Source organism: Panthera leo, chromosome B2, assembly GCF_018350215.1.
Source record: "Panthera leo isolate Ple1 chromosome B2, P.leo_Ple1_pat1.1, whole genome shotgun sequence".
Lineage (NCBI taxonomy): Eukaryota > Metazoa > Chordata > Mammalia > Carnivora > Felidae > Panthera > Panthera leo.
The window spans coordinates 108986042-108998479 of NC_056683.1; the positions used below are offsets into that span (position 1 = coordinate 108986042).

A 12438-nucleotide genomic window follows, 5' to 3' on the forward strand; every position below is an offset into this window, starting at 1 on the left:
TTCTTACTGAGAGACAGAAACAGCACATGAGCAGAGGAGGGGAACTAAGATTCTTTATTTGTTTATTTTTATTATTATTTTTTTAATGTTTATTTCTTACTGAGAGACAGAAACAGCACATGAGCAGAGGAGGGGCAGAGAGAGAGAGGGAGACACAGAATCCGAAACAGGCTCCAGGTTCCAAGGGGTCAGCAGAGAGCCCGACATGGGGCTTGAACTCACAAACTGTGCTCACGACCTGAGCCGAAGTCACACGCTCAACCGACTGAGCCACCCAGGCACCCCAAACTAAGACTTTTTTGTTTAGGGTTTGCTAGACGCTGCCATACCTGCTCCAACATCAGGCAGTCAGAGAGCACCGGGGCCTCATAGCTAGGCTCTGGAGATTAGAGGAAGGACCACCAGTAGATAAATGATTTATGAGTTAAGCAAGTTTTAAACATTTTCTTTTAATTTTATTGTTGAGGCAATAATAGATATAGGTAATTTAAATGCCATTTTAACATAAGTAGAAGATATTTTATGTACGATGTACGATTTTATGTACGATATTTTATTTATATCTACTAAGGTATTAAAATATTTAAAATACTAAAGATGTTGACCAAACTCATTATCTCAGTTTTCTGCCCCAACTATTCCAATACATAAAATTGTGGGTTTGTGCTTGACCTAAACCTGGCAAGGGTGAGGAATGAAGAATGGTGAAGATGCAGCTTGTAGGGAAGTAGAGAAGTAGTTCCATTAAATTCTATATTAATAAACTGGGCTATATTTCAGAACATGCTGGTAGTAGATATCTCTACCACTGTAAATGTATCTATTTTTCTTAGTGACATTCTAAGCATCTAACATCTGTACACTGAGTTTTATTACAAAAAACAACATTTAGACAAATTAAATCTAACTAAAGTCAACATTTATATGACTATATCCAGTCTCAAGAACAGCAAACAAGTTGTAAGTACTAATGAGAAGATATTTGAGAGCTTATTACATCACTATTTGTACATGCGGATGCAGAGGAAGTGGCTAGGTCGTTTTGGTGGTCAATTATTAGAATTGTTTATACTCAGCCGGATAGCGATTTTCCAACTGAGTATGGATTATAAACAAATAGCATGTAACTATCTAAAGAGGTTCGGTGTTTAGTGCAGGCCAGAAGAAAGCTGGCCTTGAATGAGAATGAGGAAAACACGTGTTTTGTGTTTAGTAAAGTCACATTAATTAATATTTAGGATAACTATAAAGCAACCTCTTACCAAACAGGCCTTCTGGACAGGCAGGGTGCTTGTGATACTGGACAGAGATGGGGGTTTATGGAGGTTTTGCTGAAAGTGGTGCTAGATTGTATCCTGAGACTCTGAAGATCTGACTAATGCGTGCAGGAGGGAATCTGGAGTTGAAAGTCAAGCAATCATTCCAGCCAAAGGTTCAATCTGGAAAGACTGGGCACAGAAAGAGAAATTGCACATGGCACAACGGGGTGAATCAATGGCTTATAGACCAAACGTGGGGTTCCTGGCAGTAGTCCATGAGACTTAGGTGCTGGTGTTTTATAACCTGTGACTCCCCTTTGGTGATAAGGAAGCCTGTTGTTAAGGCACTTTGTGATGCTTCCTTATAAACCAGAGGTTGCAAAATGTCATGTTTTGTTTGATCCATGTAGTACTTAACCACAGAGTGATTTAAAGATATTTGCATTAGTTGCCAACACTTAACACCAACACATACTAGATTTACAGCTTTTGTGAAAACATCAGAAATCTAGCATTATCAACCTTGCTGCCAGACATAGCATGGATAAACCTTGTGCTGGGCCACTCCTCTTGCAATGGCCATGCACTCTTCTATCCCCACCAGCCCCTAGTGTCCCAATCCCGCAGATAGGAGATGGTTGCCTTTTACCATCAGACTAATTTTGTTGTTTTGCGTACAGTAGAATTAAGACAAAACTAAGATATTTCTTAAATCCATTCTGTAGTTTTTTTTTTCAATTTTAAAAGGCTTCTGTTATAAAACATTTCAAACATATAGGAAAGTAGATATAGGTAATCCCCATGACCCTATTTTATGGCTTTAACTGTCATTACTCGTTACTCAAGTCCCATCTTGTTTCATCTATATACCCACCTCCTTCCCTCCACTGTATTATTTAAAAGAAAATCTCTGACATCCTAGGATTTTCTCTGTGTTTCGGCATGTAACAATAAAAGATAGGAACACTTATGTAAAACAATCACATAATCATAATATAGTCACACCTAAACATTAACAATAACTATTTATGCAAAATATCCAGTGTGTTAAAATTTCCAATGGCCTCATGCATGTACGTTACACGTTGTTTAAATCAGGATTAAAATAAGGTATATACAAGGTAATTGACTGATGTCTTTAAAATATCTTCTAATTTATAGCTTCTCTCAGTCTCTGTATCTGTCTGTTTTTTTTCTTTCTCTCAATCCCCCCCACCCCTTTGTCTCTTTCTTCTGGTCACTTATTTGTTCAATAAACCTGGTTGATTGTTTTGTAGTTTCTCACAGTCAAAAATTTGCTCATTTACCATGATAAAATTTAACATGTTCCTCTATTGTCTGTATTTATTGTAAACTGGATTGAATTTTTTGGAAATAGTATTTCATTGGCAGTGGTATCTTCTATCAGGAGGCATATAATGTCAGGATCTCTCTCTTACTAATGTTAGTGTCCAATGCCTAGATCCAGCAATTCATGAAAGGTTGCAAAATGTTGATGGTCTCATTAAACTATCCTGTCCTTATTTAATACCTGAAATACTTCTATTAAGAAAAACATTCTCTTGTTTATTATTTGTTTACCTAGTGGCACAGTTCTTACAGGAAAGGCTGAATAAATGTTTGATTATTTTCTTCTATTTATGAGTTTCTCAAAATAATCGGCATCCTCCATTTGAGACTAATTTGTATTTTTTTAGTATTATGGACTCATGTATTTAAACATATTTCTTGTGTCTCAATCCATAGGAGGTATTGTCCTTACTGATGCTTATATTTGTCTATCTTTACCTTCATTTGGATTCACCCTAGTGAACTTTGAAAATTCCTTTGTTACTTGTTGGACAAACTGTTCCAATCTCATCATGTACATTTTTAGCCCAGACATAGACTTCAGGAATCCTGGCTCCTTTGAGTGAGGATTGGTATTTAAAGACTGTGATCTGGAATGTTGGGAGCCATTTAAAGTTAAAGATAACTTAGAGAACCATGTATTAATTTTCTTTATTTCTTAAACCTGACTCACTTTACTCATTGTCTTTCTTGCCCTCATTATCATTTCAGTTTGCAACTCTTGCTCAAAACCAATTCTAAACCATCAACCTATTGGTCTAAATGCAGAAGTATTCTACAACAGGGTAAAAGGTAAAGAATTTGAATTACTTCACAATAAGAGAAAAAAAAATGGGGAGGAAATAATTGAAAATTACAATTAATTTTACTTGCAAATCTCAGTCTGAACTTCTACTTATAAATAGTAGAACCCAGACACTGTTTACTCACTTGTGAAATAAACCATGCCCTTGGTGTCCGGGACTAATTGCTTTATTTACTCTGAATTTCAGAGGATCTTTCTTTTGAGATTATCCATGTGGAAACACCCTATCAAGTTGGTAAAACTTAAGTGATGCTAAATTTAACTGACATTTTTTTTATTACCGGAAAGGAAGACAAAAAGGAAACTAAGGTTTATTGTCTACAATGTACTAGTGATTTTCAAATACATTATCTCATCCTCATTATCACTCTACAAGGTAGTATATCTCCATTTTTTTTCTTACTAAAGTTCATTAAATCTGGAATTACCAAATTTAAAGAAAAAAATTCCAAACATTTTTCACTATAACATTTTGAAAACTCAAAAGTAAGAAAAGAAAGGTAAGAATGTGGTGGGGGAATGTTTTTTTAGTGATCAACATGAATAGCATTGAAGTTCTGGGTTCATTCTATGTAAAGAAATTCATCCCATGAAATTGATTGACTTTCATTTATTCTCAAGAAATTATATTACCCCAAAGAGAAGGGATGTTTATGGACACTATATTAGTCAAGAGAGGCTAGGCTTTGCAGAATAACATAACGGTTTGTTTGTCCCTCACCATTGCTTATCTATTATAGGTCAATAGGAGGCAAGGTTGAGAGAAGTTCTCTTCCACACAGTCACCACCTGACTAGGTCTCACTGCCTGTAGCTATATAATTTGGAACAGGTGATATGTGAGGTGTCAGCAGAAGGAGAAGAGAGACTGAAGAGTGCACTCATATGGTTAAATGTCTAGGGTGGAAATGACTTACCACATAAGCTCACAGCCCATTGGCCAGAATTAGTCTGAGAGGAACATTTGTATGCAGTAAGTTTATTGGAAAGTGCTCCAAGAAACACCTGTAAGAGAGTGAAGAAAGCAGGTTTGGACAGAGGGAGAGCTTGCACTGTGTGCAGAGACAAGAAATGATGTTTTAGGGAACTCTGGAGCTGAGATGGCACCTCAGACTTGTCCCAAATGCTGGGCCTTTGTACCCTAGCATCCAGTCAACTGGATAGAGCCTGCCTTTAGCTTCAGATCTAATGGAGATGTACTTGGTGTCCTAATGCATTTCTATCTATAAAGCCCATTTAATTGGTTAAATCATATTAATCTTAGTATATCATATTAATCTAATCTATTTCAAGATTGATATTTCTCAGTGAGAAATTTGGGAACTATAATCATATTTGCTTTAAACCATTAAGGAATTATGGGACAAAAACCCTTCATTAAAATTTTCCCTTTAGATGTATTGCAGAAGAGATTTTTTATTTTGATGATTGTTAAGATTTTGGGTAATAGTCTCATGCTCTAGAGGAAGATCAATGGTTGAGTTATTTCTAATCAGAAATTCCAACTTTTCCAGAAAGCTACTGGTCTTAAACAACAGAGAAATTGTATCATCTAATACAGTGTCAGTATTTGTCTTCCTAATTTTATTTCTGGGGTGTGCTGAATATTAGTATTAAAAAGTATGTTATTACAGCAGAGGTTTAGAAGAGAAAAACAACGAAAATGTTGAAAAAAATGCCACAATTCTAGCAAAAATATTTCTTTCCTTTTTTTTTTTGCAAACTATTTTTTATGATTTGGAAAAAAGGTGGGTTTTTCCCACTATTATTTCACTGTTTAGGTGCACTATTATTTATATAATTATGGAAAAGAAAGACGAGTAGAGGGAAGCAAGAATTGTAGTTTTTAAAAATGTGATGTAAAAGTCCATATTCACTTGCCAAATAGATTATTTCTTACTCTCAAGAATAAGCAGAAGAATCTTATTAGAATATATGTTTTGCAACATATAAAACTTTTAGGTACATTTTTTTTTATCCAAGAGATTTACTGCAAAATGGTCACAATTAATTACATTATAATTCTCCTGTGAAATTATGTTTCTCTTTTCCTGTATTTGCTTTATGCAGGTGCTTAACATAAATTTATAAACATGATAGCAAGTGTATTTATCTGGAGATCTGCACTGGTAATAAAGTAGCCAGCAGTCATATGTATTTAGCATGTAAAAAATGTGGTTACCCTAAATTGAGATGTGCTTTAAGTTGAAAATACACACTAGATTTTGAAGACTTACTATGAAAAGAATATTAAATTTTTCATTAATAACATTTTATTGATTACATGTTAAAAATAATATTTGGATGCATTAAGTTAAATAACATATTATTAACATTAATTTTACCTGTTTATTTTTCTCATTTTTTAATATGGCTACAGAAAATGTGAAAATATATTTGTGACTCAAATTTGTAGCTCCCATTATATTTCTGTTAGATAGTGTGATCTAAATTATTAGTTTTTTCTCCAATATTTTATTATGAAAGTTTTCAAATATAAAATAGAAAGGCTAAAACACTTTTACAGTAAACATCTGTTCTTCTACAATCAACATTTACTAGACTTGTTTTATCCTGTATATAGCTATGTTTTTTTAAAAAATTTTCACCAATCCATCTGATTTTCAGAGTAAGCTGCAGACATCACTCTATGTTCCTCTAGATACTTTAGCGGATAGAAACTAGTTTTGAACTCTATTAAAAACTGAATATTCCTTTAGCCATGTTCTTGCTTCTTTAGATCTGAATGTGTTGGTAAACAGAGGCATAAACAGACTAAATATATCAAATCAGATTTAATAAATCTTCTGAGTAAAAGGAACATTTAATCTCTGTTGACATTAAAGTACAGATCTAGATTACCCAACAAATATTTGGAAACCTTATAACATTAAATACTGATTAGAAAAAGATTGCTACCATCTTCTGAGCAAGTGGCAGAACAACCAGGCTGTGTTCCAAGCCAACTGAGTTACCATGGATGGTTATATAACCTTTGAGCCTCTGGTAGAATGTTTATCTCACAAGATTATAGTGATTAAAAGAAATAATAATATGTAACTGATTTGCTTGAGGTTTGGGCATATACTAACTTTTATTTTACTATTTTTTTAAATGTTTATTTTGAGAGACAGAGCAAGAGAGCGCATGAGTGTGCACATACGGGAGGGAGAGAGGATCTTAAGCGGGCTCTGTGCTGACAGCAGAGAGCCAGATGGTGATGTGGGCCTTGAACTTACAAACTCAGGAACCATGAGTTTGAGCTGTGAGATCATGACCTAAGCTGATGCTTAACTGACTGAGCCACCCAGGTGCCCCAGGCATATACTAACTTTAAAAAATAAACTTAACTAGAAATGAATGTAAAATATTTGGAGTATTTTGTCTGGCAGGTTGATCAGCAGATTCCTTGGCAGTGTAGGAATATCACTAATAAGGAAAAAGAACATTCTTATTGATGGTTCATCATTGACAAATATACCAGAAAGACATATGTTATGTAATACCCTCAAAAGAAATGGACATATGTTTCTTCCTTGTTTTACTAATAAATATCTTATAGAACTATCCTGAGACTTCTGTCAACATTTACCAGATTGAAAACTCCTAAACAATTTGGATTTATGCTTGTGGCTGAGATGGGAAACTTGATGAGAAAACGTGTTTATGGAATTAAATTGCTGGTGATTCACTAACAGATGATGGGCCGGTTGAAAATAGGATGGTTAGCTGTGTTGTTTTCCACTCTCTGTGTATAACTATATGGTCAACCATGTTAAATATCCTTTAACATTGTTATGATACTGAACATTTTTTACTATTATCCAAATAACATAGACACATAATTTTAAAAAGTTTTAACAAATAAAACCAGATGTCACCTCCTTTCAGTTTCCTTGCTCTTGTTACTACTTAAAGGCAATTATTTTGAACTTTTAAACTACTTTGAAAAAAAATTAAAAAAATAAACTACTTTGTGGTGTTTGCTTACATATTCCTAAATCCTTTCAAAGCATTGATAGCTTTTGGTGTGTTATTTTTAGATATTTTATATTTACTTTATGTTAAAGTAGGTAAAACCTCTAGTTCTTTTTTCTTCTTTTCTTTTCTTTTCTTTCCTTTTTTTTTTTTTTTTTTTTCACTTTTCCAATGAGTATTTATCATTGGCTAGGCCATGATTCAGGATCCCAGAGTTGGAATCACCATGTCCTCAGGTCCTCCTTCACCACCCTGTTCAGATCTTCGCAGGAAACTTGCCTTCTGCCCTGTGGTGGTCCAGGCTGACACACAGGATATGGGGCAGAGGGACTTGTCCACACGCAGGTACCATTTGCACGGGGAGACATCACCACCCCCTTAACAGTCATTGCCTTCTCACAGTGGTGAAAGTCCCAGTGGTTCTGGCAGCAGTTCCTAATCTGGTTCTGGTTGGGGAAGTGGTTGTCAAAAGGGGCAGTCTGTTAGTTCATGATTTTGGTCTTGCTGTCTTCTGCCATGCTACTGACTCTTAAAGACACCCTGAAGCACCCTCAGCAAAGATGGAACGTTTAGTTCTTTTACATTCCCCTTACAATTCACATATCAATCCAATATAGTTATAACTCAGTTTTTAAAATCCGTAGCTAGAATTATTATTATGACTTTGGAAACCTTTTTCATTGCTGAGCTAAATGGTACAGATGTAGGCTCTTTATCTGCACTTTAAAATTTTTCCTGGAGTTAATCATTGTTTTCTTCTTTTCATTTACTTTGTTTCTTTGAATCAGGAGTTAAGTTTTCTACCCCTTCCAATAGTTCTGCAAAGTTTCTCAATAGGTTTCCTACTATTTAAACCTATCAAATAATCTTTCATATACTTCTTTTTAATGTAGGATTTTTCTCTTGAAACCATCCATCCTCCTCTTCTAATCTGAACAAATTACTATCTATGCTTCCCCTTGACTGTGGAATTTCTTTCATATATCTCTCATGCTTGACCTCAATTTCTCAGGACTCACGTTTTTTTCTTCTTCATTTAGTCACACATTTTGAAGAGAAATTTCTCCAAAAGCTTCATGAAAAAGGATAAAAAAGAAGTAAGTAATTTTTTGAGTCTTTGAATATTTGAAAAGTCCTTATTTTTACCTTATTTTACCTGATTGATATTTTGGTTGGCTCTAGAATTTAAGATTAAGAATCTTTTTTTTTTCCACAAAGAATCTGGAGGGCATGGTCTTTGTCTTCTAGCATTTAATTTTGTAGTTGAGTAATCCATTCCCAGTCTTTTAAAGTAATTTTATTAAAAAAAATCTGGAAGCTGTTAAGGTTTTTTCCTTCCTTCTCTCTCTCTTTCTTTCTTTCTTTCTTTCTTTCTTTCTTTCTTTTTTCTTTCTTAGATTTCATAATTAAATGAGTTGGTGTAAGTCCCTCTGCCCTTATTAATTTATTGAATATTCCATTAGTCCTTTCTATGTAGAGATTATTTTCCTTATTCTGGGAAATATTCCTCTTCATCTTTTACTCTTCAGAGTGGGGGATAATATTCTCCCCATTCTCTTCTTTATGAATTCTTTCTGGAATAGGTACTTGCTGAATGTACAACATCTTGGATCAGTTTTCCAATTTTCTTTTTTTGCTTTTCTATTTACTGTCATTTTTGGCTTTTAAATTCTATTTTCTAGGATTTTTTTTTTTTTTTACTTTATGTCATTTATTGACTAACTCATTTATTGACTAACTCATTTATTGACTATTTTGTTTGGGTATTATTTTAAATTTCAAAGAACACTTTTTCTTTTGTTTTCTGATTATTCCTATTTTTATAAAGTCCTAATCTTGTCCCACTAAAGAAAAATCAGGATTCCTTCAATATTTTCTTTCCCCCAACCCCCACACCATCTTAGCTTTTTCTGAAGTGCACTTTACAGTTTGTTTTGGTCATTGTTTTGAATATTTCAGACTGTCTCTTGACATTCTCTGATGATCAATATATATTCAAGATGAAACATTAATAAAGAGATGGGAAGTTCTTTGTGTTGGGGCAGATTTGTCCATTGGATTGGTAGATCTGTGTAATTTTTGTGGAGTGGTTGAGTGTTCCTAGAGAAAGATCCTCCAGGCTTCTGCTCTGAAATTGTAAGTCTCAGCTGGCATATGGGAGGATGGATAGGTCCAGGAACTGTTTAGCTCACCACTGGGTATGGAGATTTTTACTAAGTTCTCTCTTTCTCTCCCCCCATCACCACGCAGAAATTAAGTTCAATATCTTACTTCAGAATTACTTTGGCTCTTGTTTTCCAACTCTGGAACAATTTAGGTTCAGTTTCTCTTGGGAAAAAAAATCATTATCTTCAGTGTACTTGAGGTGTAGTGACCTAAAAGCACAGAGAGGGGACAATCTGGGAGTCTTACTGCTTCTTTTAAACATTTATAAATATTCCTGCTGTCTTTAAATCTTTGACATGCCCACCTTAAGAGATGCCTGACAACCCTGTTTGTTCTCTGTATTTAAGAACCTCGTATGGTTTGTCCTCTCTGTTTTTATCTTATTTTTGTTTCCCTTCCCCTGTGTTCATCAGTTTCATTTTTTAAATTCCACATTTGAATGAAATTGTATGATATTTGTCTTTCTCTGACTGACTTATTTTGCTTGGCATAATACACATTGTTGCATATGGTAAGATTTCCTTCTTTTTGATCACCAAGTAATATTCTATCTATCTATCTATCTATCTATCATCTATCTATCTATCTACCACATCTTCTTCTTCCATTCAGCAGTAAATGGACATTTGGGCTCTTTCTATAATTTGGCTGTTGTCGATAGTGTTGCTATAACCATTTGGATGCATGTGCCTCTTCAAATCAGCATTTTTAAAAAAAAAATTTTTTTTTTAACGTTTTTATTCATTTTTGAGACAGAGAGAGACAGAGCATGAATGGGGGAGGGTCAGAGAGAGGGAGACACAGAATCTGAAACAGGATCCGGGCTCTGAGCTGTCAGCACAGGGGCCCGATGCGGGGCTCGAACTCACGGACCGCGAGATCGTGACCTGAGCCGAAGTCGGCGCTCAACCGACTGAGCCACCCAGGCGCCCCCAAATCAGCATTTTTGTATCCTTTGGATAAATATCTAGTAGTGCAATTGGTGGGTTGTAAGGTAGTTCTATTTTTTACTTTTTGAGGAGACTGTAGAAGGGTATTTTTAAAAGAAGAATTAAGAGGAGTTTTCTTTACATCCAATTTTAAATACTTTCCTTTATTCTTCATCTTTGTTTTGCAATTCCCTCTTAATATCATCTGTTTCTTAGTCTTTTCTTTTTTCTTACCTTAAGTGCTACATTATTCATAATTATCTCACCTATTTTTATGAAATAAACATTGTCTCAATATAGGATTATTGCCCACTGCTAAATAAATGCTGGTTTGTTTTTGTTTTTGTTTTTTTGGTTTTTTCCCCCACAGAGAGGTGGTCTGTTTGCCATCTTCTCCTGATCATCTTTCCCAAATATTTAAAACTGGGATAGGTTTCATTTCCACATGTAACTCTAATTCCATTGTAGCATTTACCATATTATATTGAAGTGACTGGTTTGCTTGTCTTCCTAAAATTTCACCAAGAGTAGGAACTGCATCTCATTCATTACTGTATCCCCAGTGCTCAGCTCAATAACCTCAAATATAATAGGCACTTGGGAAATATTTGTTAAATTAATGAGTGTTAAAATGCATAGATAATTTTCACTAGTGTAAAACGGTAAAATATTTTAGTTCATTAGGCTTATGATTGTTATTATTTTGATCATTATAAGAAATAGTGAAAACTAAAAATTTTAAGATCATATCTCAGCACTAATTATCCTTTTATTCTTTCACTGCAATTAGTGAAAATGTGACTTCTTAAATGTTTCAAAGAATACCTTTGAATAATTCTATTAATACTTTTTTTGTAGTTCCATTGCAGTTTTGTTAGCCCAAGTTGTTTTAACCTTCAAAAATTTTGCCTTTCAGGTCTTAATTCTAGTGCATTTTTAGGATTTCTGTCTAGTGCTTGCTTTTCTCCTCACTATGAAGAACTGTATAAGAGAAAGGAGGCAGGCATTTTAATACACTTTTTTTCATACTGAGATAAACAAAGAACTGTGAGTGGAAAGGTTTATGTGCATGAAATATTTATGCTAGAATGAGGAATCCTTCACACTATAATATAATTGTGATTGTCTCTCTCAGAGTAGTTCTTGGCTTACAAAACAAAATGCTACCCCAGGCTGAACTTCAAAGTAGGTGGAGGCTTCAAAGAGATAGACATTCAGCAGAGACAAAAAATAGAAATAAAAATGAAGCAGAGAGAGAGAAAGAGAGAGAGAGAGAGAGAGAGAGAGAGAGAGAGACAGAAGGCTCAGAGGTAAGTCGGGATGAAAGCACAATACAACGCACCATGCTTAAAATAAACAACTATGAACATGCCTCAGATACAGTACATTTGTATTTTCACTGATGGAAATCAGTTTTGAGACGTCCAAAAAAAGATTTTTAAGTGCATTTATTTAAGCAGCTGAAATATTTATTTTTGATGTTATCAGCATGTGGTTCAGGTTGTCTTTGAACATGCTTGATTAAAAAGTGATTTGGCTTAGCTCAGTGTTTTGCTCATCAAAGGAATAAAGCAGTACTGGAGATTTTCACAAATAATCTTTTTAAATACCATGAATACAGTTAGCTATGTTCCTAAAATAATGTTTCCCAGTTCCCTTTGGATACTTATGTACATGTGCAATAATAGTAAAATAGAAAGAAGTCTGGGATTTATTTAGGTTAAAATCCAGTAAAAGGAAAGGGGATGGTATACATTTCATAAAGTTAATTCCTAATGATTGTCTTTATTATGCATGTATATATGCTCATTAATGAACATTTATCAAAAATAAACAAAAAGAACAAAATGCTCATAGTTGCAATTTACATCCATACGAGCATTCTTAGCATTTCGGCATATTTTCTTCAAACCATTCTTTTTTATGGTATTATTTATGTTAAAGTTCTTTTC

The 12438-nt window shown here is 34.2% G+C and overlaps 1 pseudogene; it reads right to left on the bottom strand.

Annotated features, from left to right (window-relative positions):
* Positions 1-7647: 7647 nt before the first annotated feature.
* LOC122219155 lies at positions 7648-7909 on the bottom strand (annotated as a pseudogene).
* Between the last annotated feature and the right edge of the window lie 4529 nt (positions 7910-12438).